Source organism: Calidris pugnax, unplaced genomic scaffold (assembly GCF_001431845.1).
Source record: "Calidris pugnax isolate Ruff unplaced genomic scaffold, ASM143184v1 scaffold3, whole genome shotgun sequence".
NCBI classification, from domain to species: domain Eukaryota; kingdom Metazoa; phylum Chordata; class Aves; order Charadriiformes; family Scolopacidae; genus Calidris; species Calidris pugnax.
Window position 1 is genome coordinate 1,156,756 of NW_015090799.1, and position 26,605 is coordinate 1,183,360.

The following is a 26,605-nucleotide window of genomic DNA, read 5'->3' on the forward strand; positions in this document are numbered from 1 at the left end:
AGGAAGAACAGGGGGATAGAAAACCTCTACTCCGAGGACAGGCTGAGGGAGCTGGGGTTGTTCAGCCTGGAGAAGAGGAGGCTCCGGGGAGACCTAATAGCGGCCTTCCAGTACCTGAAGGGGGCCTACAGGAAGGCTGGGGAGAACCTGTTTAGAAAGGCCTGCAGTGACAGGACGAGGGGCAATGGCTTCAAGCTGGAGGGGAACAGATTTAGACTGGAGATGAGGAGAGGGTTCTTCACTGTGAGGGTGGTGGAGCACTGGAACAGGTTGCCCAGGGAGGTGGTTGAGGCCCCATCCCTGGAGATATTCAAGGTGAGGCTCGATGAGGCCCTGGGCAACCTGGTCTAGTTGGGGGTGTCCCTGCTGACTGCGGGGGGGTCGGACTAGATGACCTTTGGAGGTCCCTTCCGGCCTGGGGGATTCTATGAGTCTATGATTCTATGTTCTAAAGTGTAGAGATATGGCTAAATGCTGTGGATATTTTATGACAGGAGATTCCTCAAAATCCTCAAAAACATGGTCATTACCAGGAATTAATGACTGGATTGTTAGTCAGTGCTCCAGGTAGAAGAAAGCAGAATCATATGTGTCCTACGAGGCCAGTCATTAAATATGGTAATGCCATTTAGGAAAAGGGCTGTTCCTGTTATAATTATAACCACCATCGTTATGATGGAAATTCAGTCAATTCTTGCCCGGTTTGTTTCTGAAGTCGATCCAACCTGTGCATCTGTTTTGGAAACCTCGTTCTTTCTCAAGAGATAATTACCAACTTTATACTTAAAAAAAAAAAAAAAAAAGTAGAAAGACCTTCAGGAAGACTTTAGAGAATACAAATTATCTTGTTGTAGAGAAATATCAGTCTTCAGGCAAGTATTGGAATTTGGGAGAAAAGAAAAATTAAGTGTGGGCCTGGCTGGTTGAGTGGCCTGATATACTCGTCTTTTAAATAGAAATTTAATTCAAATGAGGTTTGGGGTTTTTTTTGGGCACTACTTTGCTAAGTTCATCAGCTGGCCTGGATAAGAATAAATCTTATCAAGAGCGATTGAAGGAGCTGGGACTGTCTAGTTTGAAGAAGAGGAGGCCGAGGGGAGACCTCATCACTCTCTACAACTATTTGAAAGGACATTAGAGAGATGTTGGTGCTGGTCTCTTCTCACAGATGATAGAACAAGAGGGAATGCCTTCAAGCTGGAACAGGGTAGGTTTAGATGGGACATTAAGAAAGAATTTTTCACAGAAAAAGTGGTCAGACACTGGAATAGGCTGCCCAGGGAGGTGGTTGAGTCACCATCCCTGGATGTGTTTAAGAGTTGTTTAGATGCTGTGTTGGGGGACAGAACTTTGTAGAATAGGTTGGTGGTTGGACTTTAAGAGTCGTTTGGATGCTGTGTTGGGGGATAGAACTTTGTAGAATAGGTTGGTGGTTGGACTCAATGATCCCAAGGGTCTTTTCCAACCTGAATGATTCTGTGATTTAAAGGAGGTGAATGAGCAAATTAAACCCTCATACTTTAACAAAATTCACAGCAGGAGGTGAATGAGCAAACTAAACCCTCATACTTTAACAAAATTCACAGCATTTCAAGGGCAATACTGGGCTCTAGGAGGTTCGTGTGACAGGTTTGGTGGAGATGCTGTGTCAGTACCGGGATCCAAGGTGTCTGGGGAGGTTCTGCAGCGTTGAAGGCAGCTTTGTGCATGGTGGCATTTGAGTTTTGGAGAGGACGAGGACCAGAATCATGATATGAATGAGAGGGCTACTCTGTGTTGGAAGGGATTTGAGGTGAGTCATGCATTAGATGAAAAAGAATGAAGAGTAGTTTATATTTCTGTATTGCTCTTTTACTATTAATTTAATAACTCTGAACAGATTTAATATGATACCGAGGGAAGAGAGCTGACGGCGAGACATTGGGAGAGAATATTAAGCAAGCCAGCTTTATAAAGCTTGTCTACCTCTGCTAACGTTAAAATGCTGTCTGTGTTAATAAGTTTCTGAATTACAACAGAAAAAGCAGTTGGTATAAGCCCCATGCTGTGAACTGTGTTGTTTAGCTATTGAGCCCCCTCCCTTGCCCCCTTGTTGCTGCTCTCTGGACCAACTTACCTTTTCAGAGAATGTGTTTGCCAACAGTTGGTTTCCTTCCCTGGAGGAAAAAAAAAATAAACTTTTTGTCAGCGGACTGTATCTTTTCCCTTTGTTTCTGAGGGTCTCGTTTATAATGCAAATGTTCTTCCTCATATGCTGTGTTAGCAGGGTTTTAATCAATTTATGGCCTCTAGCCATGATCCTTTTTAACCCTTGAGAAGCTTTCCTTCAGCATGTTGATGTTCGTTTTTACCATGTCTTTTGTAGATAATTGCAGACCTTTCTCACTTTCACAGAAAGTCACTTTACCCAATCTTCTTCTGTTAAATTCCTCTGAGTCTTCTAGATCGATTTCTAGACCTTTATCAGGTACTTTCATATTCTTTTAACCGTGGAACGCATTTCCTCATGTCAGAAAGCTAAGATGTTTCTTAAAGGTGTTTCTTCATATCCAAAAATGAAAAATAACTAAAAACCCAGGAAATCAAGTCACAGAAAACAGGAGAGAAATGTCATTTCTGTCATTGTAGCAGTTATTGTCGAAGCACTGTAGCAATTGCTTGCAGTTGGACCCACTCGGTTCTGGGTGACCATTATAACATTCCCCTTAATTGTTTCTGCTAATTCTCTAAAACTCGTTTGGCAGCTGAAGGTTTTAGTTTCCTGACAGATAACAATAAGAATTAGAATGGAGAGGACTGGTGTGCTCAGAAAGCCTTGCCAGGACAGGGGTGAAGTCTGCCATGGGGAACAGCTACTCTGCTATGGAGATACCCAGGGGACCGTGAAGAAGAAGAGGAAGAAGAGGAAGAAGAAGAAGAAGACGAAGAAGATGAAGAAGAAGAAGAAGAAGAAGAAGAAGAAGAAGAGGAAGAAGAAGAAGAAGACGAAGAAGACGAAGAGGAAGAAGAAGAAGAGGAAGAAGAAGAAGAGGAAGAAGAAGAAGAAGAAGAAGAAGAAGAAGAAGAAGAAGAAGAAGAAGAAGAAGAAGAAGAAGAAGAAGAAGAAGAAGAAGAAGAAGAAGAAGAAGAAGAAGAAGAAGAAGAAGAAGAAGAAGAAGAAGAAGAAGAAGAAGAAGAAGAAGAAGAAGAAGAAGAAGAAGAAGAAGAAGAAGAAGAAGAAGAAGAAGAAGAAGAAGAAGAAGAAGAAGAAGAAGAAGAAGAAGAAGAAGAAGAAGAAGAAGAAGAAGAAGAAGAAGAAGAAGAAGAAGAAGAAGAAGAAGAAGAAGAAGAAGAAGAAGAAGAAGAAGAAGAAGAAGAAGAAGAAGAAGAAGAAGAAGAAGACGAAGAAGAAGAAGAAGAAGAGGAAGAAGAAGAAGAAGAAGAAGAAGAAGAGGAAGAAGAAGAAGAGGAAGAGGAAGAAGAGGAAGAAGAAGAAGAAGAAGAAGAAGAAGAAGAAGAAGAAGAAGAAGAAGAAGAAGAAGAAGAAGAAGAAGAAGAAGAAGAAGAAGAAGAAGAAGAAGAAGAAGAAGAAGAAGAAGAAGAAGAAGAAGAAGAAGAAGAAGAAGAAGAAGAAGAAGAAGAAGAAGAAGAAGAAGAAGAAGAAGAAGAAGAAGAAGAAGAAGAAGAAGAAGAAGAAGAAGAAGAAGAAGAAGAAGAAGAAGAAGAAGAAGAAGAAGAAGAAGAAGAAGAAGAAGAAGAAGAAGAAGAAGAAGAAGAAGAAGAAGAAGAAGAAGAAGAAGAAGAAGAAGAAGAAGAAGAAGAAGACACAGGGATCCCCATTAGGGTCTTGGGGCCAGTTAATGGGGAAATAAAGATGAAGACTGAGATGATTCAGAGAGGAACAGGATGAAGATTGTGGTGGGGAATGAATAAGGGAAGTGGGAAGTATAGCAGAGGGTGAAATGAGACCCCGATATATCTGTTGGCATTTTGGGGATATGGATATTGCTGTTTTGGGGGAAATGGAGAAGGGACATAAATGTGGTGGATAAGAATAAAAATAAATATACTGTGGAAGGAGTGGAGAATAGGATGTCTGCTGAGAATTGCAGGGCTTGTAGAAGTTAGGGGATCCCTCCATCGTGAGCGAAAGGCTAGCAAGGCACTGGCACTGTGAAGTACACAGGTGGTTTAAGCACACATAAAATAGAAAAAAAGAAAGCAAATGATTTTACAGACAGAGCCAGGACCTTTCATTTCTTTTATACAGGCCCACGTTGCTTGTCCTGTATCACTTGGGAAGGGATGTCCTAGGGCTTCTGACATGGAAAAGGCCAGGACAGATGGGTGTGGAGAGCTGGAGTGCTGGGGTGGCAGGAGACATGTCATGGGAACGCTGCACGTTCAATGAACTTGGCTTTCAGAAATGTTGAATGTTCTGATTTCTCTGAAAATGTTTGTCAAGTGTATAGTTTTTTGAGCATCTCTCAAACAGTAATGGGTTTATTCTAAGTGATACGCAACTGATATGTCTCACCAACACTTTGATGGAAAAACAGCATTTCTCCCACCTGTGTGTGTGTGTTTGTCCTATTTGTCCTAACAAAAGACAGTAAAATGACAATGAGTAAACAGTGAGCTCTTGCGGCCGGGAAGGCCAATGGTATCTTGGGTTGTATAGGGAAGAGTGTGGCCAGCAGGTCAAGGGAAGTCATTCTCCCCCTCTACTCTGCACTGGTGAGGCCACAACTGGAATCCTGCGTCCAGTTCTGGGCTCCCCAGTTCAAGAGGGACAGGGAACTACTAGAAAGAGTCCAGCGTAGGGCAACAGAGATGATTCAAGGATTGGAGCATCTCCCTTATGAGGAGAGACTGAGAGAGCTGGGACTCTTTAGTCTGGAGAAGAGAAGGCTGAGGGGAGACCTTATTAGTGCTGACAAGTATCTCAAGGGTGGGTTGAAGGAGGAGGGAGCCAGACTCTTTTCAGTGGTTCCCACTGAGAGGACGAGGGGCAACGGGCACAAGTTGGAACATAAGAGGTTCCACTCAAATATGAGGAGAAACTTCTTCATGGTGAGGGTGCCAGAGCCCTGGCAGAGGCTGCCCAGGGAGGGTGTGGAGTCCCCTTCCTTGGAGATTTTCAAGACCCGCCTGGATGCTCCTGAGTAACATGCTCTGACAAGCTCTAGGCAATCCTGCTTCAGCAGGGGAGTTGGACTAGATGATCTCTATGGTCCCTTCCAACTCTAGAAATTCAGTGAAATTCAGTGAAATTCAGTGAAAAAAGATCATTACTGATGTCCAGCCTTTGAAAAATTCAACAGACATCTGGAAAAATAGCTCTGAAGAGTCATTTCTACTTTAAATGCTCTAGTGGAAGGATTAGCTAGGGGGTGGGATTAAATTCACCCATGTTTGTGAATTAGAATTTGAGTGTCCAGAGAAGCAGAGTTATAAATTGCATAAATCTGTGCTCATATTAATGCAGTTATTTGTCTATCATGGCTACCATCAAAGTTTTATAGGGCTAGTTGGTAGGGTAGTGTTTTGTCCCTTTTGCTAACGTTTGTCCTCCAAAAGTGTGGGGAGACGCATCTTAATGCTTCGCATGTTTTACGTCTTCCAAAATTGAAAACTAATTCAGTTCCTCGTGGCACACGCTTCGGGTTTGGAAGCCTACTTTAAAAAGCCGAAGTTTTGAAGGATTTCTTGAATGACATTTTTATTCATACACGACCTGAAGTCAATGGTGTGTGCAGTACGGACTCTTACATGGCTTTGTGAGGATCAACAGCTTGAATAGCACGTTCCTATTGACATTTTACTGGCCTTTCTTTTAAACGTCTTCGAGTTTGGCTGATGAGGCTGAACATTTAAATTTCTAGCCACGCTTAATAAGAATTACATTTACAGCACCTTTTCAAAAGTGGGCTCTTCAGTGGATACGCAGGTCGTGTTTATCAGCCCACCTCATATTCAGAGACAAATTGTTTACTTCCTTATCTGTTTGTAAATTCCCAGTGTCTCATTTGGAGATGGTATCACTCCCTTTCTGTAGTATGGAAATAGCACTGAATCTGTGAATCTGTGCACGGTGCGAATGAAAAAACCAAAGTAAATGGAGTTTTTAATCTAAACGTGGAAGAAGAGAACAGAGATGCAGTCGGTAAGCGCAGGTTGGAGTGTAATAGGTGAGAGGCTGTGATTCTGCAGGGACGTTTAAACACTTATTAGCAAAAACCTGCTAATCTTCATGAGAGGTTTTTGGAGACTGCAAGGGTGGCAGTTTCATCTGAGCTGCTGCTAAAATCCTGTGGGTGATGAGATAGTCAGCAAGGACTTGAAGGTAGTTTATACTCCAACATTCCTAATCTGCTTACTTTGCGATGGCGTTTGATGCAATAATATGCTTTCCCTCAGTCTTGCAAGCAGTTCAGCTTGAGTCCTTCCAATTTCTAGGTTGGCATGAGAAAACAGCAGAATGCTGTCTCAGCTGTCCCACCACAGTCGTTTTGCCTCTTTCTCTAAAAAAAAGAGAGGTTAGAGAGGTCGGCTGAGAAGGTTTCCCAATAAGATAGTGGCAAGAGTTATTATGGGGCTGCATCCCCAGTATCGTGGCCAGCAGGTCATGGGAGATGATTCTACCCCTCTACTCTACGCTCATGAGACCCCACCTGGAGCTCTGTGTCCAGCTCTGGAGTCCTCAGCACAGGAAGGACATGGACCTCTTGGAGTGGGGCCAGAGGAGGCCATGAAGATGCTCAGAGGGATGGAGCAGCTCTGCTGTGCAGACAGACTGAGGGGGGTGAGGTTGTTCAGCCTGGAGAGGAGAAGGCTCTGGGGAGACCTCAAAGCAGCCTTCCAGTATCTGAAGGGAGCTACAGGAGAGCTGGGGAGGGACTCTTTGTCAAGGAGTGCAGTGACAGGACACGTGGGAACAGTTTTAAACTGAAAGAGGGGAGATTTAGATGAGATCTCAGGAAGAACTTCTTTGGTGTGAGGGTGGTGAGAGCCTGGCCCAGGTTGCCCAGAGAAGCTGTGGCTGCCCCATCCCTGGAGGGGGTCAAGGCCAGGCTGGATGGGGCTTGGAGCAACCTGGTCTGGTGGGAGGTGTCCCTGCCCAGGGCAGGGGGTTGGAACTGGATGATCTTTAAGGTCCCTTCCGACTCAAACCTTTATATGAGTCTATGATTCTATATTACTCACGGAAGCCGCAGCATGAGAGGAAGAAAAAAAAAAAAGGAGAACAAACTTTTCTCTATCCTTTCAGAATAACCTTAGCAAACCCCAAGTATTTTGGGTTGATTAACAAAGCCTGGAGCAGTAGAACCATGGAGTGCATTGCCCTTTGACAGGTCATTAACCCATCTTGGCAGTGAAAGAAAAGGGAGGTATGTGCTGTCCTTCTCTCTGCTAATTATGTGTCAGGAACTTCACAAGTAGCTGTGTTGCCCTTTGACAGGTCATTAACCCAACTTGGCAGTGAAAGAAAAGGGAAGGAGGTATGTGCTGTCCTTCTCTCTGCTCATTATGTGTCAGGAACTTCACAAGTAGCTGTAGGTCTTCCTTCAAATGTATATATCCTGTAGGAGCATACATATGCAAAAAAATAAGTGTGACTGAAGAAAGGAGAAGTGACCAGGAACTCTTGTAACTGAGAAATGGTTGAAAATCAGGACTCTTTCTCTTAATTCTAAACAGGGTCAGTTTATGCAAAAAGAAACAGGGAGGTTGTTGTTATCTTTTGTCAGACTACTATTCGTTTTGCCAAGTTCAAAAGTAGTGACCTGCCTTAAGTCTGAAACTGTTTGAATTGTCGCTTAAATCTGTTCCCTTCATGTGCAGAACAAATCCAAAGGGCTGGTTTTGGTTAAATAGTGTTTTTCTTAATTTCTTAGGAGCTATCTGTCTGGAATGGATGTGTAGTAATTTGGTTATGTGTACAACTCTTGCCAGCTTACAATTGTATTATATCTAATTCCTGCCCACATACTTCCTGCCCAAATGTGTCTGCTTCTGGATTACTGGGCATTAATCGATTTGAAGCAGTGCCCTTGAGTATGGCATTGAACGTAGATGCTCTCAAATGTTCACATCTTTCAGTCTTTGCAATCTTTTCCTGTCTCCCCCGCAAAAAACCCTGGAATACTGTTCTATTAAATATAATTTCAACAGTAGCCAATAGACCATGCCACGCGTTATGCCATTATGCATATTTCTGAGGTCATTACACAAGAAAAAGCATTATATAGAATATATGCTAGTTAATTGGTATTGCTGTCTCCTACCGTGTCACAGAGAGCAGATATTCGCAGAAGGAATTTTAGAGGTGGCCATTGTGGCAAAACTTATGGGTTTACATTCAAGGGAGTTTCCAAAATCCAGAGTAAAGAAATTTAGCTATTGGTTAGTTATGGCTCACACTGATCCGGAATAAATTCTTGGTAAAAATGTCAAACTCATCAGTTCTGCTTTTTCAGGAACAGCGTGGTGAGTAGGAAATCAGGAGGTGATGGTCCCCCTGTACTGGGCACTGGTGAGGCCTCACCTCGAGTACTGTGTCCAGTTTTGGGCCCCTCACCACAAAAAAGACATTGAGGGGCTGGAGCGGGTCCAGAGAAGGGCAACGGAGCTGGTGAGGGGTCTGGAGCACAAGTCTTGTGAGGAGAGGCTGAGGGAGCTGGGGGTGTTCAGCCTGGAGAAAAGGAGGCTGAGGGGAGACCTTATTGCTCTCTCCAACTCCCTGAAAGGAGGGTGTAGCCAGGGGGGGTCGGTCTCTTCTCCCAAGGAACAGGCCATGGGACAAGAGGAAATGGCCTCAAGTTGCCCCAGGGGAGGGTCAGATTGTAGATTAGTAAAAATGTTTACGCAGAATGGGTTCTGAAGCCTTGGAATGGGCTGCCCAGGGAAGGGGTTGAGGCCCCATCCCTTGGAGGGATTTAAAAGCCGGGTTGACATAGTGCTTAGTGACATGGGTTAGTGATGGTTTTTATCAGAGTTAGGTTGGTGGTTGGACTAGATGATCTGAAAGGTCCCTTGCAACCCAGACAATTCTATGTTAAAGCCCTGTCTTGTGAAATCACCTTGTGAAAGGCTGTGTGGACTGGAGGCTGTATGAGTTCATTGCACAGCTTCATGTCACTTTCTGTGACATTCAGTGAGGGGAAAGGGAGTGGAGGTATTTTTATACCTTGTCTTAGCAGTGTCTGAAGTTGGTGTCAGTTCTGTAGCAGATTTACATGTCAGCTTGCTCTTTTAATTGGCGTTGATCATCTTTTAGATCCAAAAACGAGTTTGAATGACTGTTTATATTGACCATGCAGGAAGAAATTAAAGCTATACTTATAGAATGAACTCTGGGAACCTTTTTCCTACCCCTGAATCATGGAGCACGTACAAGGTAGCCTTCTGTCGGAAAGCCTGAGTACACATTATAAATATTTCCCTGAACACTCATAAATAACACTCTTAGCTTTTAATGCATAATAAACATTGAGTAGGAGCTAGTAACACAGCCGAATAATTATGCCACATTTTAAGGCTGTTTCTGTCTGCTTCAGTCACACAGTCAAGCAGTTAAAATATGGCCAGTTCTTTGGAGTTTGGCACAGTAATTTTTAGCTAGAAATTCCCAGTGAGCTCTTTAAAAATCTAATTAGTAACAAACATTAGTGTTGGCTTATTCCTCTGCTTTAGACACTCGATAAGCAGCCTGTTTTTGTAGGGTGAAATCCTCCAGCATACTCAGAGTGGTTTTAAACTGAAGGAGGGGAGATTGAGATGAGATCTCAGGAAGAACTTCTTTGGTGTGAGGGTGGTGAGAGCCTGGCCCAGGTTGCCCAGAGAAGCTGTGGCTGCCCCATCCCTGGAGGGGTTCAAGGCCAGGCTGGATGGGGCTTGGAGCAACCTGGTGTGGTGGGAGGTGTCCCTGCCCAGGGCAGGGGGTGGCACTGGGTGATATTTAGGGTCCCTTCCAACCTGAACCAGTGAATGATTCTATGGTTTTCCTCTTTGTCCTGAACCAGAGCATCTTAAATTATCCAGTGATTTTGAATGGCTGAATCCAGTTATTACAGAATCACAGAATGATATGGGGTTTGAAGGGACCTCTGGAGATCATCTAGTCCAACCCCTGCCAGAGCAGGGCAAAGAAGTTCCTTCTCATGTTTAGGTGGAACTTCCTATGTTCAAGTTGTGCCTGTTCCCTCTTGTCCTGTCACTGGGCATCACTGAAAAAAGCCTGGCCCCATCCTCCTGACACCCCCCCTTGAAGTATTTATAGGTGTTGATCAGATCCCCCCTCAGTCTTCTCTTCTCCAGACTAAACAGACCCAAGTCCCTCAGCCTCTCCTTGTAAGGGAGATGCTCCAGGCCCCTCATCATCTCTGTACCCTCTGCTGTCCCCTCTCCAGCAGTTCCCTGTCTTTCTGGAACTGGGGAGCCCAGAACTGGTCCCAGTGCTCCAGTACAGTTATGAATAACTCCCAGTTGGGTACCAGAGTCCATTTATCCTTGATTCCCTATATGTGACCAGGACACGCAATCCTGCAGGAAGAGCTTAAATCCATTGTTATCTCACTTGTTCAGTGGGGACCTGTGCGAAGTGGTCGGCTTAGAATAAATACACAGAAGAGAATGGTTGACTGAGGCTGCCCGTACAAAATCTGACTGAGGTCAGGTGAGAAAACTCATCTGGAAGATTTTGATGTGTTGTCTAAATTCCAAAGTCTAAATTTAGAACACTTTGTGTGCCTTTGTCCCTTTATTTGTAGCAAGGGTTAACTGGTGTGGATGTAGTGGGGTTGACCTAATTTAATGTTACAGAGTTCTTAGAGTTACTTTCCCAAGATTTCAATAAAAGCAGAACAGGGGCTTGTAGAAAGATGAATGTCTTTACAATTATTTGAACTATGCAACAAAAAAACCCATTGCATTCGCTGAGGAATGATAATTGCACACCCAGTTGTATGTAAAGCCAATTTTATGCTCAATACCTGCATTTTGTCAATACTTTATAAGTAGCTGTGCTGATTTGCATTATACATGTATATTAGTAGCATATTTCATGTTGATTTTGCAAATCCTGCACACATTGCACCGCCTGAGGCCACGGATACTGGTGCAGGTCTAGAAAACAGCAAATACTTCAAATGCTAATTATTTTCTTTTTAAAGTATCTTTTTCTGGTGCAGTCAAAAAGGACATGGAAAAGAACTTTCAATAGTAAATAGAAGTAAATAATTTTAAGGCTATTTAGGACTTCTTCCTACATGCCTTTTCTAGATATACTAGAAACAGTTATCTTCTGCTTTTGGGGTGTGTCCTTTAGTGACACAAAGTCTCACCTATTTGTGAGGTTTTAGATTTATTTCGAATAGTAATTGTCTATTTTGATGACCTTTGTTTTTTAATTGAAGAGTTGACTTCCAAAATAATTAGGTCTTATTCTGATTTGATTATATGCAGGATCTTGTGGCTTTTGAGTTGGCTTTCCTCTATGTATATATTTCTTTGAGATTTTATTCCGCTGAAATCACTATCTAATGTCAATATGCTTCCGAGGTTGTCAGTTCAGAGTATTTATTCATCTTTGATATATGTAACAAGTGTTATCGGGTCCTTAAAAGTGGTAATGATAAATCATATTTCTTAACGTAGTATTGCCAGGGGATTTATTCTATATATATCCCTACTATGTCATTGGACTTTATATACGCCTAGAAGTGGTGTCCAAACTATTTGATGTACTAGGACATTGCAGTGAAGAGTTACTTAACACATACTTAGTTTTTGTGGTTTATTTTTTTTTTTTTTTAGAAGAATATTATTTTCCAGGTAGCGTTGAAGCCATGTTTTTATAGGAGCTTATAGTATCCTTATTTTTACAGTAAATGGTTGACTATAAGCTTCTTCATGTTCTTTGAAAAACTTTGAATTGTCTTCCTTATATACTTGGAATTTGAGTCACAGGCTGAGTTGGCATTTCCTCACAACACCAAATTTCAACAGTAAACGCTTAGACTGAAGATCAATTAATAAATGAACTCACAGCCCAGTTCTCTCTCCAATTGCAGCTCTGTGTACCTTATTTTAAGGATTTCTCTTCTCCCCTACAGATTTCACAAAGGAAGATAACTTATTGGAGTGCTCCTCTTTTTTGTCACTTACCCTGTGCAAAATTTCGAGACAGAGATCATGCCTCACATCTTTTTTCATTGTATTTTTCCCCCTTTCTTGCCACTTAGTCTGTGACTCTATTATTTTGTATTTTAGGAAGAGGAAATTTTGAGCCTTGGCAGCGGCACGCGGAATTCTGCACACGAAAACACACTGCCCCTTCTTTTATCTAGTTGAGTGATGCTTTCTGAAGGCAAATAAGCAAAATCTCCCCAATTGTCAATGTTTATATTGCAGTTTTACAGTGGCTGGTGCCCCCCTTTTCTGGTACAGAACACAAAGTTCCCTTGAGGACATCCTTTGTGGCAGGGTTAGAAAGTCAAGCTCTGGACATTTTCCCTGTCTGCTCCATTATTTCTATTCCAGCCATTTTTGGTTTTGCATGGAAAAGGGTGTAGGAACCTTTTTCCTGTGCTTCCTTGAGTGTGACAGCTCATCTGTTCCTCACCACACCCTGGTGTGACTGGAGAGAAGGGCCATGCATCTGCCTGAGTTATTGACTGGTCTGCTGCCTCTCAGATGGTCTTCCCAGGAGTTTTTAATTTTTCTTCCCCTCTCACTTAATTCCATCACTTAATCTCTTCAGAGTACACTTTGTCCTTTCCCTGGCTGCGTTGATCCGGACGGGTGATGGGAGTCACTCCAGCAGGGACACTGCAGACACATCCCAAGTTCATCCCAGAGGCTGAGGCAGTGGCCTTGAAAGACCATCTACATAATTTCTGTTCCCTGCTATGGATCCAAGCAATTTTCCCTGCTATGAATCTCTGTTTGCTAATGCAATCCAATAACTGATATTTCTGGCCTGAACTCATCCTTGCTGGAAATATCCCCTTTGCTTTCAGAAGAGCTATTTTAGGGATGGATTTAGTCATCTCACTTGTTAGATCATGCTCCTTTCTGTTCCTTGATTTCCTCCTTTCCCACAATGTGAAATCTATAGTCTCTTCTCTTGGGTCAGCATTTAATTTTCCATGTGAAATACAAGTCCTGGCTCCAAGGCAGTGAAAAACCATAGGAAGAGATTCTATTATATTAAGGATCAATATTAAGTATTTATTTTACCATGGAGTAGGAGGAGTCGGGTTTTTTTGGCCATAGTGTGTTTTTTCCAAGAAGGTGCCAGGCTAATAAAGTGAAAGATTGCATTTATTCAGTGCTGGATTTTGAATGCTGAGATGGTTTTTAGGAGTCAGAAGCAAGACTTGTGAGGTTATACTATAGAAAGTCCTATGAAAGTATCAGCTCAGTACCTAGTAGGAAATCAAAAGAAATAGATAAACAAACTAACTGTTTGGAATTATTAGAAAACAGAGAACTCACTGTGTCAATGTACTGGAGTTTGCCCATATCTTGGATATTTAATATTCCCCATATCAACTAAATCTTTAATATCTACCAATGTGTCTGAGCTGCAGATGGGCAGAGGTTGGGAGATTGGAAGGGAAATGTGACGTGTGATTGCTCGTGACTTGTGTTCCTTCTGATGAGACCGGTTTTTGGGCATGGTCTGAACTGGGCTGGAGCATTAGGCCTGAACCAGTGTGACAAATGTAACGTTCTCTTCTTAGAAAATATAAATAAAATGTCAGCTGACTCCTATTTCTACATTTTATTCTTGAAATGAGAAAACTGTTTTATCTCCAGCATAGCATGTGCTGAGTGCATTCTTTAGCATTTCACATTCACCCACAATAGCATTTAGTATCTTGGATTTAGGAGATCCTCTAACAAATTGCCATTTCTAACAAATTACCATGTTTTACTCTGCATTTTTTGCCTCTAGACCTAGACGCATTTGATTGTAGTTTGTGAAAATAATTGCATAACTCAGGCAGATTGTTTAAAAAGCAATTTTTCTTCCTTATTTTCCTGTTTTTATTCATCTCTTGTTTAACATCATACTTTTGGTATCTCTGTCACACTGGGAGAAAACTTCCTTTGAAGTGCTTAGCACTTTGAAAGCAGGACAGAAGATCAGAAGTTCTGTTGGGTACCTGCTGAGATCTGCCTGTTCAGAAACTGAGGAGCACTGACCAAAAAACCAAGGCTTTTACAGGAGGAGTTTTTTGATCCAATTTGTATTTAGTTTGGTTTTAGTGGTCAAGTTTCCTGATTTTTTTTTCCTTTTGTACTGTAAGGCACGGTGTCGTCATTTCAGATAATTTCAGACTCAACAAATCTGGTCACTTGGAATAAAATGCATGACAGATCAAACTAGTTAAAGTGTTAATTACGAGAGCTATTAATTACAAATGTAGCCTCTTCCTTAACTTTTATAGAATCCCTGTTTCCGTGATTGTCATAGTGATTCATAAATATCTGCTATATTTAGCAAATAATTTTCAACTAATGACATGAAATGAACCATTGAAAATGAGCAATTTATTTCCTTCAGTTATTTGTTATTCGCTGCTTGGGGTATGGCTGGTCTGTACATCGTTTGTTATTTGGATTTGAATGGATTTGAATTGGCTTTGAATGGATGGCTGCAAACTTTGTGACCTCACGAATGATGAACGTCGTGATGGAGAGTTAACTCTTGTTCTGATTTCCAGCTGTTACATTTTTCACTTCTTTAACTTCTTATCGTATGCCCTTCTTTAATTAGTCCAGTTTAAATGTAAATGTGAAAAAAATGGAGGGGCAGAGTTCTTTTACCAGTGGTGGATAAGTAGGTAAGTGGTGGGGAGGATCACTCCTGAGGAGGAGAGGAGGAAGATGGATTTAGAAATGAGATTTTCTTTCCTTCCCTTTCTTCCTCTGCTGGTACTGAGGTGTGTAACAGAGCACCCCTTCTGTGGACCTCTTAAATAAACTAATTTAAGGCGTAACAGCTTATTGGCGATACGACGTTTTTCAGAGACATTCTGTTAAAGGCAAAATGATAAATTGTTCCTCCTTTTCCCCGGAGAAAAGACAGGAAATAGACGTCAGCATGGCATCATCAGATGCCTTTTGAGAAAAAGCTGTAATTCTGTAAAAAATGGAAACAGAAGCACATGACATTGGGAGGCAAACCAGGGAAATGAGATCTAAGTAAAATCCCCACTGTGCAAGAAGCAACTGTGTATATTTTATAGACAGCCTGGAAAAGCATAAAAAAGTTGTCCTGCAGTAGCCACGTTCATGGACACACTTGAAAGGTGGCTCTGATCTGAGTCTTCTCTCCACGTTCCTCTTAGTTTGATAGCTAGTAATGTTAAAGGTGAATGTCTTAGTGACATCCCACTTGTGTTTGAAGCAGTCTTGCACTTCTGTCTCCTGACTCTGAGGCTAGCACCCTGGCAATCTAAAATTCAGTAAAATTGTTTTTTTTAAAAAATGTTAAATATGTGTGTGAAAAAACTAATGGCATGTTAGACTGTTTTAAACATCTGGAATGTGGATAGAGAAGATTTTCAGATGTCAACTGAAACTGGCAAATGTGATTGAGTTGCAGAAGTCTGTTGTTAAAATTAAAATAGGTTTAGGTTAGAAAGAATACTTGAGATAACAAGATGGGGTTGTGCAGAGCAGCCCTCTGTGGAGAGTTGAATGGACCGTTGGCTTGAGGATGGGAAACCGTATGTAAAGCTGAGCAGACATGGTGCTGAGGGACACGGGTTAGCGGTGAGTTTGTCAGTGCTAGGTCAATGGTTGGACTCCATCTGAAAGATCCCTTCCAGCCTACCCAATTTGATGATTTTGGAGTCCTCAGCACAGGAAGGACATTGACCTATTGGAATGGGGCCAGAGGAGGCCACGAAGATGATCTGAGGGCCAGAGTCCCTCTGCTGTGAGGACAGGCTGAGTTGCTGGGGGGTTCAGCCTGGAGAAGAGAGGGCTCCACAGAGACCTTAGAGCCCCTTCTAGTCCCTCAAGGGGCTCCAGGAGAGATGGGGAGGGACTCTGGATCAGAAGGGAAGCCATAGGATGAGGGGGAAGGGTTTTAAACTAAAAGCTGGGAGACTGAGATGAGATCTCAGGAAGGAATTCTTTGGTGTGAGGGTGGTGAGAGCCTGGCCCAGGTTGCCCAGAGAAGCTGTGGCTGCCCCATCCCTGGAGGGGTTCAAGACCAGGCTGGATGGGGCTTGGAGCAATCTGGTCTGGTGGGAGGTGTCCCTGCCCAGGGCAGGGGGTGGCACTGGATGATCTTTAAGGTCCCTTCCAACTCGAACCATTCTATGATTCTGTGATTTCTGTTACTTCTGCTGAGATGTTCCATGTTGAAACTGTGAATCTGGGATTAGCAGAGAAGTGAGCTCCCACCTTTCTACCAAAAGAAACATTACCAAAGTGCAAAATCCCCTTCCTTTCGACCTAGAGCCATGTGCCAACTCACAAAGGTGACTGTGAACCCTCAACCCTGTCTTCAGCTGGATGTTTCCCCACTGTCCAGTTCTGGAAAACGGGAGGGAAGAAAAACATACCTCAAACAGCAATTTCTATGCTAATCCTTTCCTTTATTCCCTTCGTATGCTGGTTTTATTCCTTTTTTTTTCTTTCTTTCGTGTCCCCTTCTGTTTTCCCTGAAGCTGCTGCTCTGTGGCTTCCCATGTGTGGGGCAGGGAGGAGACTGGAGCAGGCAGCAGCAGCTCATTGCCATTCGAAGGTTCAAACCCTATTATACACAGTTTATAACTAATTGTTTGACGGCTCACAGAAAATAACCAATCTGGGCCAGTCAGCACAAGATCGATTTGCCTTTCCTTTGCTTGGGGAGTTGTAAAATAGGCAGAGGGAAAGTTTACTCGTTGTTATGTGCAGATTCATGTTAGGTTATGAAATATGTGTCTAGCACCCAATTTCTGGTACAATCGTATTATCCATTAACAAACTGGAGGCTTCATTTATACACTGAAAAACACAACAATAAATTAGGTGGGTGACTGTACAGAAATATTAGAGTGGAAAAATGGGAGGGTGCATCTGGGAGGTGCGGTGAGGAAATACACATTATAAAAGAAATGTCTCCATTTTAATATTTCCACCTACTCTCCTTATGGTGATACCATGTGGTTCCTGTTCTCGTTCTTGTCGGCCTTCAGAGTCTCAAGCTTTCCAGAAAAGGAGTATTTAAGAAAATAAAAATATGAACAAAAGAAAATTGTCAGGCTGTCCTCTACAAGCTCTAGCTCCTGCAGACACTTTGGGTAGAAGGTTAATTTTCAAGTCTTTCTCCCCTTGAGCTTTGCATTTTATTTTTATTTATGTCCTTAAAAATAGAGCTAGCCTTTTGTATTCCTTCCTTGTCCACAGAATCACAGAATGATATGGGGTTGGAAGGGACCTCTGGAGATCATCCAGTCCAACCCCCTGCCAGAGCAGGGCCACCCAGAGCAGGTCCCACAGGAACGTGTCCAGGTGGGGTTTGAATGTCTCCAGAGAAGGAGACCCCACCACCTCCCTGGGCAGCCTCTTCCAGGGCTCTGCCACCATCAAAGTGAAGAAGTTCTTCCTCACGTTTAGGTGGAACTTCTTATAATCAAGTCCTCTTGTCCTGTCCCTGGGCACCGCTGAAAAAAGACCGGCCCTGTCCTCTTGGTCAGAAAGTATAATATATTGTAAAAACGTGCAGGAATGGCCTACGAGCTTCAAACAGAGACTGGAGCTTTTATCAGAACTTTATCTTTTGGAAAAGAAAGAGTGGATTCTGGGATTATTGACAGTGACTGTAATGGAGATGGGTCTTAACCTATTGCCTTCTTATCGGCACATGCAACTCGGAGTGCTCTGTCTGCAGCTTTGAGTCTTTCTACAAGGGATTTTCCGAACGCTTTCTAGGATTTTCTTGCATTTCTACATACTTCCAAAAGTTGGTGGGAGATGGTTTTGGCAACCTTGTGCTTCGTGTCTGTACTGATTGCTAGCAAAAGACCATCACTATTAGAACACTTCAAAACTCTACCATCTGTCTTTTATACTATTAACTGAAATATTTTGGCTGTAAAACTCCAGTCTGGCTCGCAGGATCCAATATAAAAATATCAGCAAAAGAAACACAGAACAATGTTAAGAGGGAAAGGAAGAGAAAATGCTGGGGAAGAGAAAAAGAGAGGAACACAATGAAGAAAAAAGGCATATGAAGAAAAGGAGTCACAAATGATGTCTGCGACCTTATGAGGCAATTTTGAACGAGAACAGCAATCAGCTGGAGCATCTAAAACCCCAGAGATAGAGGTGTCTGTGTTTTAATTGCAGGAGTTATTTTTCTCTAGTAAAAAGAAAGCAGGAAATGTGACTTACTGAAGCCATGCTGTTAATGCTTTCTCCTTTTTAGCTTTCCACCTCCAGCTAGTTTGTTCTCATCTTCTGTCTCGAGAGGTGAATGGGTCAGGACTTCTCTGCAGTGACTTCTCACCTTACTTTTTTTATAAAACAAACAAACCAACCAACCCTCAGTTTGTGATGAGGATGTCTCAGCAGAACTTTTGGGAGATTGATAATAATAGGTGGGAAAAAAAAAAAAAAAAAGAAAAGAAAACCTGAAAGGTAGCAGTAATCCAAAGAACAACTGTAGACTTCACACTTGAGCATCAGACCAGGCCAAGAATAATATAATTATTCATATTATATTATATTCCTATTATATTGTTCTGTTTCAGGTGCAAATGAAACTGTGGGCCTTGGTTGAGATACACTTCATAGAATCTACATATTAACAGTTCTATTTGCCCTTGTGATGATAATTAAAAGGGAAAATGAATTCCATATTAGTACAAAGAAAAGCTAGAGAAAACTCGAGGAAGAAGGAAAGCATTTTCAGTACCCTTAAACCAACTGTTGATCTTAGGAGAAGTAACTTAATATATTTATTATATTTAATGGAAATCTAAATCAACTGTAGTTAACCAAGTTGCTGTGCATTCAGGCAGAAACTGCCATCGACTGCATAAAAACATAAGCTGCTCATTGTTTTAGGTTTTAGATTTTATACTGCTGATCATATTGCTGATACTTTTATTCTGCTGTTTTAGGTTTTATACTGATGAATGCTGTTGGTAGAGCTCCTCGTTTAACTCCAATTATATGAAATTTGGCTTCTGTAGGATTTGGATCAATTAAATTCCTGGTACCATTAAGTAGTTTATATGAAGTATTCTTGGCTATGCCACAAATGATTGCTGTCTTGTATCATGTCATAGAATCACAGAATGGTTTGGGTTGGAAGGGACCTTAAAGACCACCCAGTGCCACCCCCTGCCCTGGGCAGGGACACCTCCCACCAGACCAGGTTGCTCCAAGCCCCATCCAGCCTGGCCTTGAACGCCTCCAGGGATGGGGCAGCCACAGCTTCTCTGGGCAACCTGGGCCAGGCTCTCACCACCCTCACAGCAAAGAATTCCTTCCTGAGATCTCATCTCAATCTCCCCTCTTTCAGTGTAAAACCATTCCACCTTGTCCTATGGCTACATTCCCTGACCAAGAGTCCCTCCCCATCTCTCCTGGAGCCCCTTGAGGGACTGGAAGGGGCTCTAAGGTCTCCGTGGAGCCTTCTCTTCTCCAGGCTGAACCCCCCAACTCTCTCAGCCTGTCCTCCCAGCAGAGGGGCTCCAGCCTTTGTAGCCCTCTTTCCATAATATATGTAAAAAACCATAAATTAAAAATCTGAACGCCGGTCACTTCCTTCAGTGACTTTCTCCCATACTCTTTACTGACTAATGGCATTAGCATTCGGAAGTCTCACTCTGTCTAAGTTGTTGAAACCATCAACTTTTCTTAAATATGCTAATAATATAATCTTTTCCATTTGATTCTCTTGCATTAAGGTAAGAGTACTTTCACTTTATCAACTGAGGAATGTGATCTAACTTACTAGCAAGTAGCACAACACTATTTAGGTAGCATTACGGGGATTTGTGGCGTAGAAAAGAAGTGAGAATCCCTTGCCACCCTGTAAGGATAATACCTGGAACAGCCAGAACCTGCTGGGAAGTTAGAATCCAAAATGTAAACGATGCTGGAAACACGAAGATGGATTAGCAGACTTAAGGGGATTTATAATGAAATAAAGGAAGAGAAAGCTAACACCTTACAGCCTTTTTTTTTCTCCTAAAAATGAGTACAGCTATGTTTTCCTTTTGCTGATACTACTCATTTGAACATTTCAGTGCTAAGTGAAATATTTTTAATAATATTGCAAAGTAGCCCCTTTTTTTTTATTTCCAAAGATGTATCCAAATAAAATTCATGGCATGGTTATAGTCATGTTTCTTTGGAATATTTTTTTTTTCCAAAGATGTATCCAAATAAAATTCACGGCATGGTTATAGTCATGTTTCTTTGGAATAGTGATTTGATCTGTATCTTAATTTGAAGTGCTAACATTCATAATTTCTTGGCCCAACTCCAATCACATTAATTACAGTTAGTGCCTCAAATTTCACCTGGCAGTTTCCAAGGAAGAGAATAGGTTTATTTCTTTCCTGCAGCATTACCAGGTCCTTGGAACAGCTGTCATGTGTAGCCCTGGCGGTGGAGTCATCGGGAAAAGTCTCAGTAAGATATTGCAGTGGAAAGTGGAATTCAAAGAGTTTGAAATTTAATTTTCAGATTATTTTTGTACATTATTGTTATCAATAAAAAAAAAAAAAAATTAGACCGTTCAACTTATTCTGGTTCTCAGTCTATATAACAAAGAATTGCTGTATTTATTTTTTTTACTAACCTGCTCTGGAGAGTGGATTTTGATTAGACACTGATTTTGCAAGCTGGAATGTGGTCACTTAAGTGAGACGACTTATGAACTCTCCGTTCTGACCTTGACTCTGGGTCTGTGTACGTACAGCCCAGTGCAGCTACAGGAGCTCCAGCACTGGAATAAGGATTTCACTTCTGAGATAAGGTCTGAGTTATGTTCTATGGAATGAAGGTTTTTCTTCTCTGTTCTGCTGCTTGGTTCTTGTGATAGTAATTTTGCTACTCTTTTTTTTAATTCTTTTTTTCATTTGTTTACAGATTAATAAACCGAGAGGTAAGAGGTGGGCAATTTATTCTAAGTGATTCCATATGTATGATGTTATAAGATCTGAAACAATATGGGTTGCTTTTCTAGGAGAACTCATGCAGTTCTTTCTATCAATGCAAAAGATCTCTATCTTTAACCTCAGAAGTATAGATGGAACTAGATGATTTTTAAGGTTCCTTCCAACCCAAACCATTGTCTGATAGATGCCAATCACATAAATCAAGACCTCCTTCAGAATGCAGGACAGCTATTGAGTAGATGACAAGAACCTGTGTATTTTAAGGAATGCTTTGTTTTTAGTGTAACAGAGTGACTTTTTGGAGGTACTAGAAGGCTGAGATTTTATTACTGCTTTGTTTTTCTTTTAATGATAATGCGTTTTATGAGTGTCACTGAGATCTTTAAAGGAAAACAACTTTGTTGAAGCCTCCATGGTAGTACGTTGTGATGAGGATTTTTGTCTCCTGTGCTGCATTAAATGCAACTTGATGTAAAACATGACTTGGTAAATGTACAAGATCTCAATAAGTAGCTTCAGAGGAACAGGTTGAATCCTGTTCGTACGAGCACGAGTTCCATGTCAGCAGGAATTGGCTCCTCTCTCATTACTGACTGTACCCTACGTGGGAATTCCAGGGTTACTCTGGGGCCTTCCCTGGTGGGATGGCAAGGAGGGATTTTTTTTGCACAGCTTGATGTACTCCGGCTTGTAGAAAATTTAATTCAAAGCAATGACTATTATTGCTTTGTGCATGAACAACATGAAAAGAATTTTTGTGAATTTCTCCTCGTGCTTTGGTTTCCATATAGATCACTGCCGCGTGGCATTTTGTCCTGAACAAAACTTAATTGGCGTGTACTGATGGAGGCAATGCTGCTAGCCCTCATAGCTTTTTTTGTGACTCACAGTATTTAGGGGGTTTCTTCAGATCCCAAGTTCTAAATTCCTACAATTGTACGAGGATCACGACAGGAAGCTGAAGTAAAAGCAAGTTTCTAATTCTCTTGATTGCAGGCATGAGCTGGATAGTTGAAGGCAAGTTAGCCCAAATTGTAGCCATTTTATAAAAACTCCTGATTATTTAAAGAACTTAATGATTATTTAGAACTTGGCCAATGAACTCTGAAGTATTCAAGCGGAGAGCAGAGTGCATGCACTCTTTTTCCTGTCCTGTGTGGGTGATGAATTCTTCCTGAGCAATATCTGCCAAGGTACTCTTTATACGAACTTTGGTCTAACCCAGCACCTAGAAAACATTTTGCCAGTGCATTTAAAGTACCTTTTTTCTGTTTATTACGTAAACAAACAACCCCAAGCAAAATACAGCCCCTCTCTCTTGCACCTTTCTGTTCCAGCTGCAATGTGGCCATCTTCTTAATGCCTCCAATGCAGTGAGTGTACAAGACCTTATTATTTCATAACCTTCTGAGCACTGAGTTTTGGATTGTTTTTTAATTAGCATTTTAATTGCTCGTCAAAGTAATTGAAAACCGTGTTGAAAAAATGGTGCATTTACTAATCCCATTGGTACCAGTCAACAGTAGCCTTTTTCCAAGGTCAAATGTGTGCTTGTGATAGTGGGAACGTTCTTTGCTGATGCAATGCCAAAGATGTGGTGGGTAGAGATGCTTTGCCCACGCCTCTGCCCGCAGTGGGGGAACAAGGAGGTGTTATTCTATGCATTATGGCTTATCACAGAGTCACATGGGGTTGGAAGGGACCTCTGGAGATCATCCAGTCCAACCCCTGCCAGAGCAGGGCCACCCAGAGCAGGTTGCACAGGAGCGTGTCCAGGTGGGGTTTGAATGTCTCCAGAGAAGGAGACTCCACCACCTCCCTGGGCAGCCTGTTCCAGGGCTCTGCCACCCTCACAGCAAAGAAGTCCCTCCTCATGTTTAGGTGGAACTTCTTATGTTCAAGTTTGTAGCCAGTTGCCTCTTGTCCTGTCCCTGGGCACCACTGAAAAAAGACTGGCCCCATCCTCCTGACACCCACCCTTGAAGTATTTATCAGCATTGATCAGATTCCCCCTCAGCCTTCTCTTTTCCAGACTAAAAAGGCCCAAGTCTCTCAGGCTCTTCTCATCAGAGAGATGCTCCAGGCCCCTCATCATCTTTGTAGCCTCTGCTGTCCCCTCTCCAGCAGTTCCCTGTCCTTCTGGAACTGGGGAGCCCAGAACTGGACCCAGTGCTCCAGATGGGGCCTCCCCAGGGCAGAGCAGAGGGGCAGGATGACCTCCCTCCACCTGCTGGTCACACTTTTCTTGATGCCCCCCAGGATGCCACTGGCCTTCTTGGCCCCAAGGGCCCATTGCTGGCTCATGGGCTTCCTGTTGTCCACAAGAACTCCCAGGTCTTTCTTCTCAGAGCTCCTCTCCAGCAGGTCACCCCCAACCTGTCCTGGTGCAGGGGGTTATTCCTCCCCAGGTGCAGCACCCTACACTTGCCTTTGTTGAAGTTCATCAGGTTTCTCTTGGCTCAGCTCTCCAGCCTGTCCAGGTCTCTCTGGATGGCAGCACAGCCCTCCATTGTGTCAATGATCCCTCCCAGTTTTGTATCGTCAGCAAACTTGTTGGGGGTACACTCCATCCCCTCATTGATGAATATCAAAGCCAAACTCCACTTGTGAGCACGCCAGATGAGTCTGAAGGGATTAATGCTGGTTGGGAAAGCTCTAATTTATGTCAATGCTCCAGAACAACGGGGGACGCTCATCCCACCACTAACACACGATCACTGGAATCTAAGCTGAGGCTCAGTTCCTGGAACTGTCTGGAGAGGACACTGAATAGGCAAGGATCCAAGTAGGCTGGGTCATATTAAGCTGGAAGCTGCACTAAAAGGCTCTGAAATAATTGTTGAGATATTGGTTAAACAAGATGTCTGAGCCCTCATTAATTTTTAGAGGAAGTAATGAAATGACTTTACTAATCAGTTTGTCTTGCCGAAGTTTGAACGTGCTTTGGAAAATTCTACTCATCGTCTTCTTTTCAAATTTGATGTTTTCCTTTGCAATGAATATACCTTTCTCCAGCGACAAGGTCCCTGCTGGGAGGAAGGCAGCAGTCTCTCAACAGGGAGCTCCGTAAGAATATTGAAATGTTAGGGTTATCAACTTTCACTTCAAATTTATAGTTTCAAATAATTCATGTACCTTCTTGGTGCTTAGTTTCTCATCCTACTTGTGTGAAGGCAACTGTGCTCATTATTCTGTGGTCCAAAAACCGGTGCTTGAAAAGTAAGAAATGTGAGATGAGCACATCCTCTTCTGCAAATGTCTTTTTTCTCCTTAATCTCCCCAAATTTCTTAGCTCTATTGAAGCCGGTGGAAAAGATCCCTTTTGTTCATTCCTTGTTGGGAGGATTTGGGCATTATAGTCTTTATATTACATATTTTCATGAAGCAATGCAATTCGTAAGTCTTCTCCATGGTTTTGCGTGATTTTTTTTCTAATTTTGTACAAAATATGTGTGGTTTTGAAATGTGTTAATACCCATAAAGTTTCTCTGAGGAATTAAAGTGGAATGAAACAGAACAAAAGCTTTTTATTTCAGAAATAGATCTTTGTTCACGTTTATGTTGTATTCTAGATAACTGTCTTATGATCTTTCTGTTTTTATAGTATTCATGGTTTGTTGCTTTTTAGAGGTGCATAATAATACTAGAAATCACCTGTGGAACAAATTCCATTTCTTGACAAACTCAGGCTGCTTTCCTCCAATCCAGCCCCTGGGCTGTGTGAGCTGAAGATGGACTATTTGTTCTTTAACCTGTAGACTTTTTAATGTATGAAAAATTGCTTAGATAAATTATATGCTTGAAAGTACTGTCCTTCCAATGACAATTTATTCTGATTTTCAGGGCTGCTAACTAGTCACAATGCTTGTGAAAGTTAGTGGATGTTGCTATAAGCCCATATATCTCATATATCTATTTTTTCATACATCCTATATATCTGTTTTTAAGTCTATTTTAAGAGACAGGCTGTAATCTTTTAAGTCAACCAATTTCTGAAGCGGGGGCATGCTGCAGATTGAGCAAGAGGAAAAAAAAATAAATAATTGCGCTAACTTTGATGAACCTTCAAGGCTCTTCTGGGTGTAATAGTGGTCACAGAACATCTGAAGTGTTAGGAGAAGCATATTTTACTTTGTGCTCATTGGTAAATTAGGATTAATTGCTGGCTGAGCTTGCAGTTGATGAGTAATTGACTCATTGTCACTGAGCAGGCTGAAGGGGGGGAAACTACAACGGTTATTGCTTTGGAAGTTAAAAAAGGAAGTCTCTGCTATGTTTGAAATGAAAATAAAACAGCTAGAGCTTGACCCATTGAAACACTTCATACTTTTCATTGCTAGCAGGAGATCCTCAGCGAGGCAGATCAAATGTAATTATCGAGAGAACATAAAGAAAACATCTTTGTTTGCCCTGTTGTAATGAGGACATCTCAGCAGGACGGGGTCTGAGTGTGCTGGGTTCCGAGTGGTGAACAGGTTTCTGTGCTGCAGAGTTAGCGGGGGTCTTAGTTGTTTAATTACATGGAGTTATTTTTGCTTTTGCAAGGACTAGTAACTTTCTTTTAAAAAGAGGTAAGAGCTTGCAATACTTAATGCGTCCTTCATATCCCGAAGGTGCTCACAATTATTAAGCAATTAGTGTGAACGCCACCTGGGTGGACTTCTGTCCCTTCATCTCTACGTTGGTAGTGATGGGTATAATCTAAACCTAGAGATGTCCATTCTCAAATGGAGAAACCAACCAAAACGAGTTCTTTTGGCAAGTCTGAAATCAGGTTCAGAGAATTTAGAGAAGCCCTTTCAGTCTCCCTCCAAAAACCCGACAGATGACCAAGTCCTGTGTCCCACATGGGCGGTGCTGGCTTATAGCTGTCTAGTACTTGATACTCCTAATTAATTCCTCCTCATCTAGGTCTTCTCCTTGGAACCACAAGTATTGGCCAGAGTACAGGGACTCTTCATAATGGAGTGGAGACATAGGACAAGGGATAATGGTTTTACACTGGAAGAGGGGAGGTTGAGATGAGATCTCAGGAAGAACTTCTTTGCTGTGAGGGTGGTGAGAGCCTGGCCCAGGTTGCCCAGAGAAGCTGTGGCTGCCCCATCCCTGGAGGGGTTCAAGGCCAGGCTGGATGGGGCTTGGAGCAACCTGGTCTGGTGGGAGGTGTCCCTGCCCAGGGCAGGGGGTTGGAACTGGATGGTCTTTAAGGTCCCTTCCAACCCAAACCACTCTATGATTCTATTCTCTGATTCTACTTAATCCCTCCCGAATGGTTGTGTGCTCTGCATTTTCAGTTTTACTGAGTGTGAGATCAAGCCCTCGTGGAAGAATAATATTTTGGCAGAACTGTCTTTCTGCATGCAAATCATGCTATTTCTTCCTTGGGTTTACATTCTGCAGAGATGCAGTTTTCTCACTTGATTGCTGCTGCTGTGTGTGTGTAAAAAACACCCCCCCCCCCCCCCCAAACAAAAACCAAA

At 42.3% G+C, this 26,605-nt stretch overlaps 1 long non-coding RNA gene across 1 annotated transcript in view; it reads left to right on the plus strand.

Moving 5' to 3' along the window:
* The window catches only part of LOC106885182, a 393,401-nt gene that overhangs the window by 200,040 nt on the left and 166,756 nt on the right, over positions 1-26,605 (plus strand). The gene's annotated exons all lie outside the window — the stretch shown is intronic.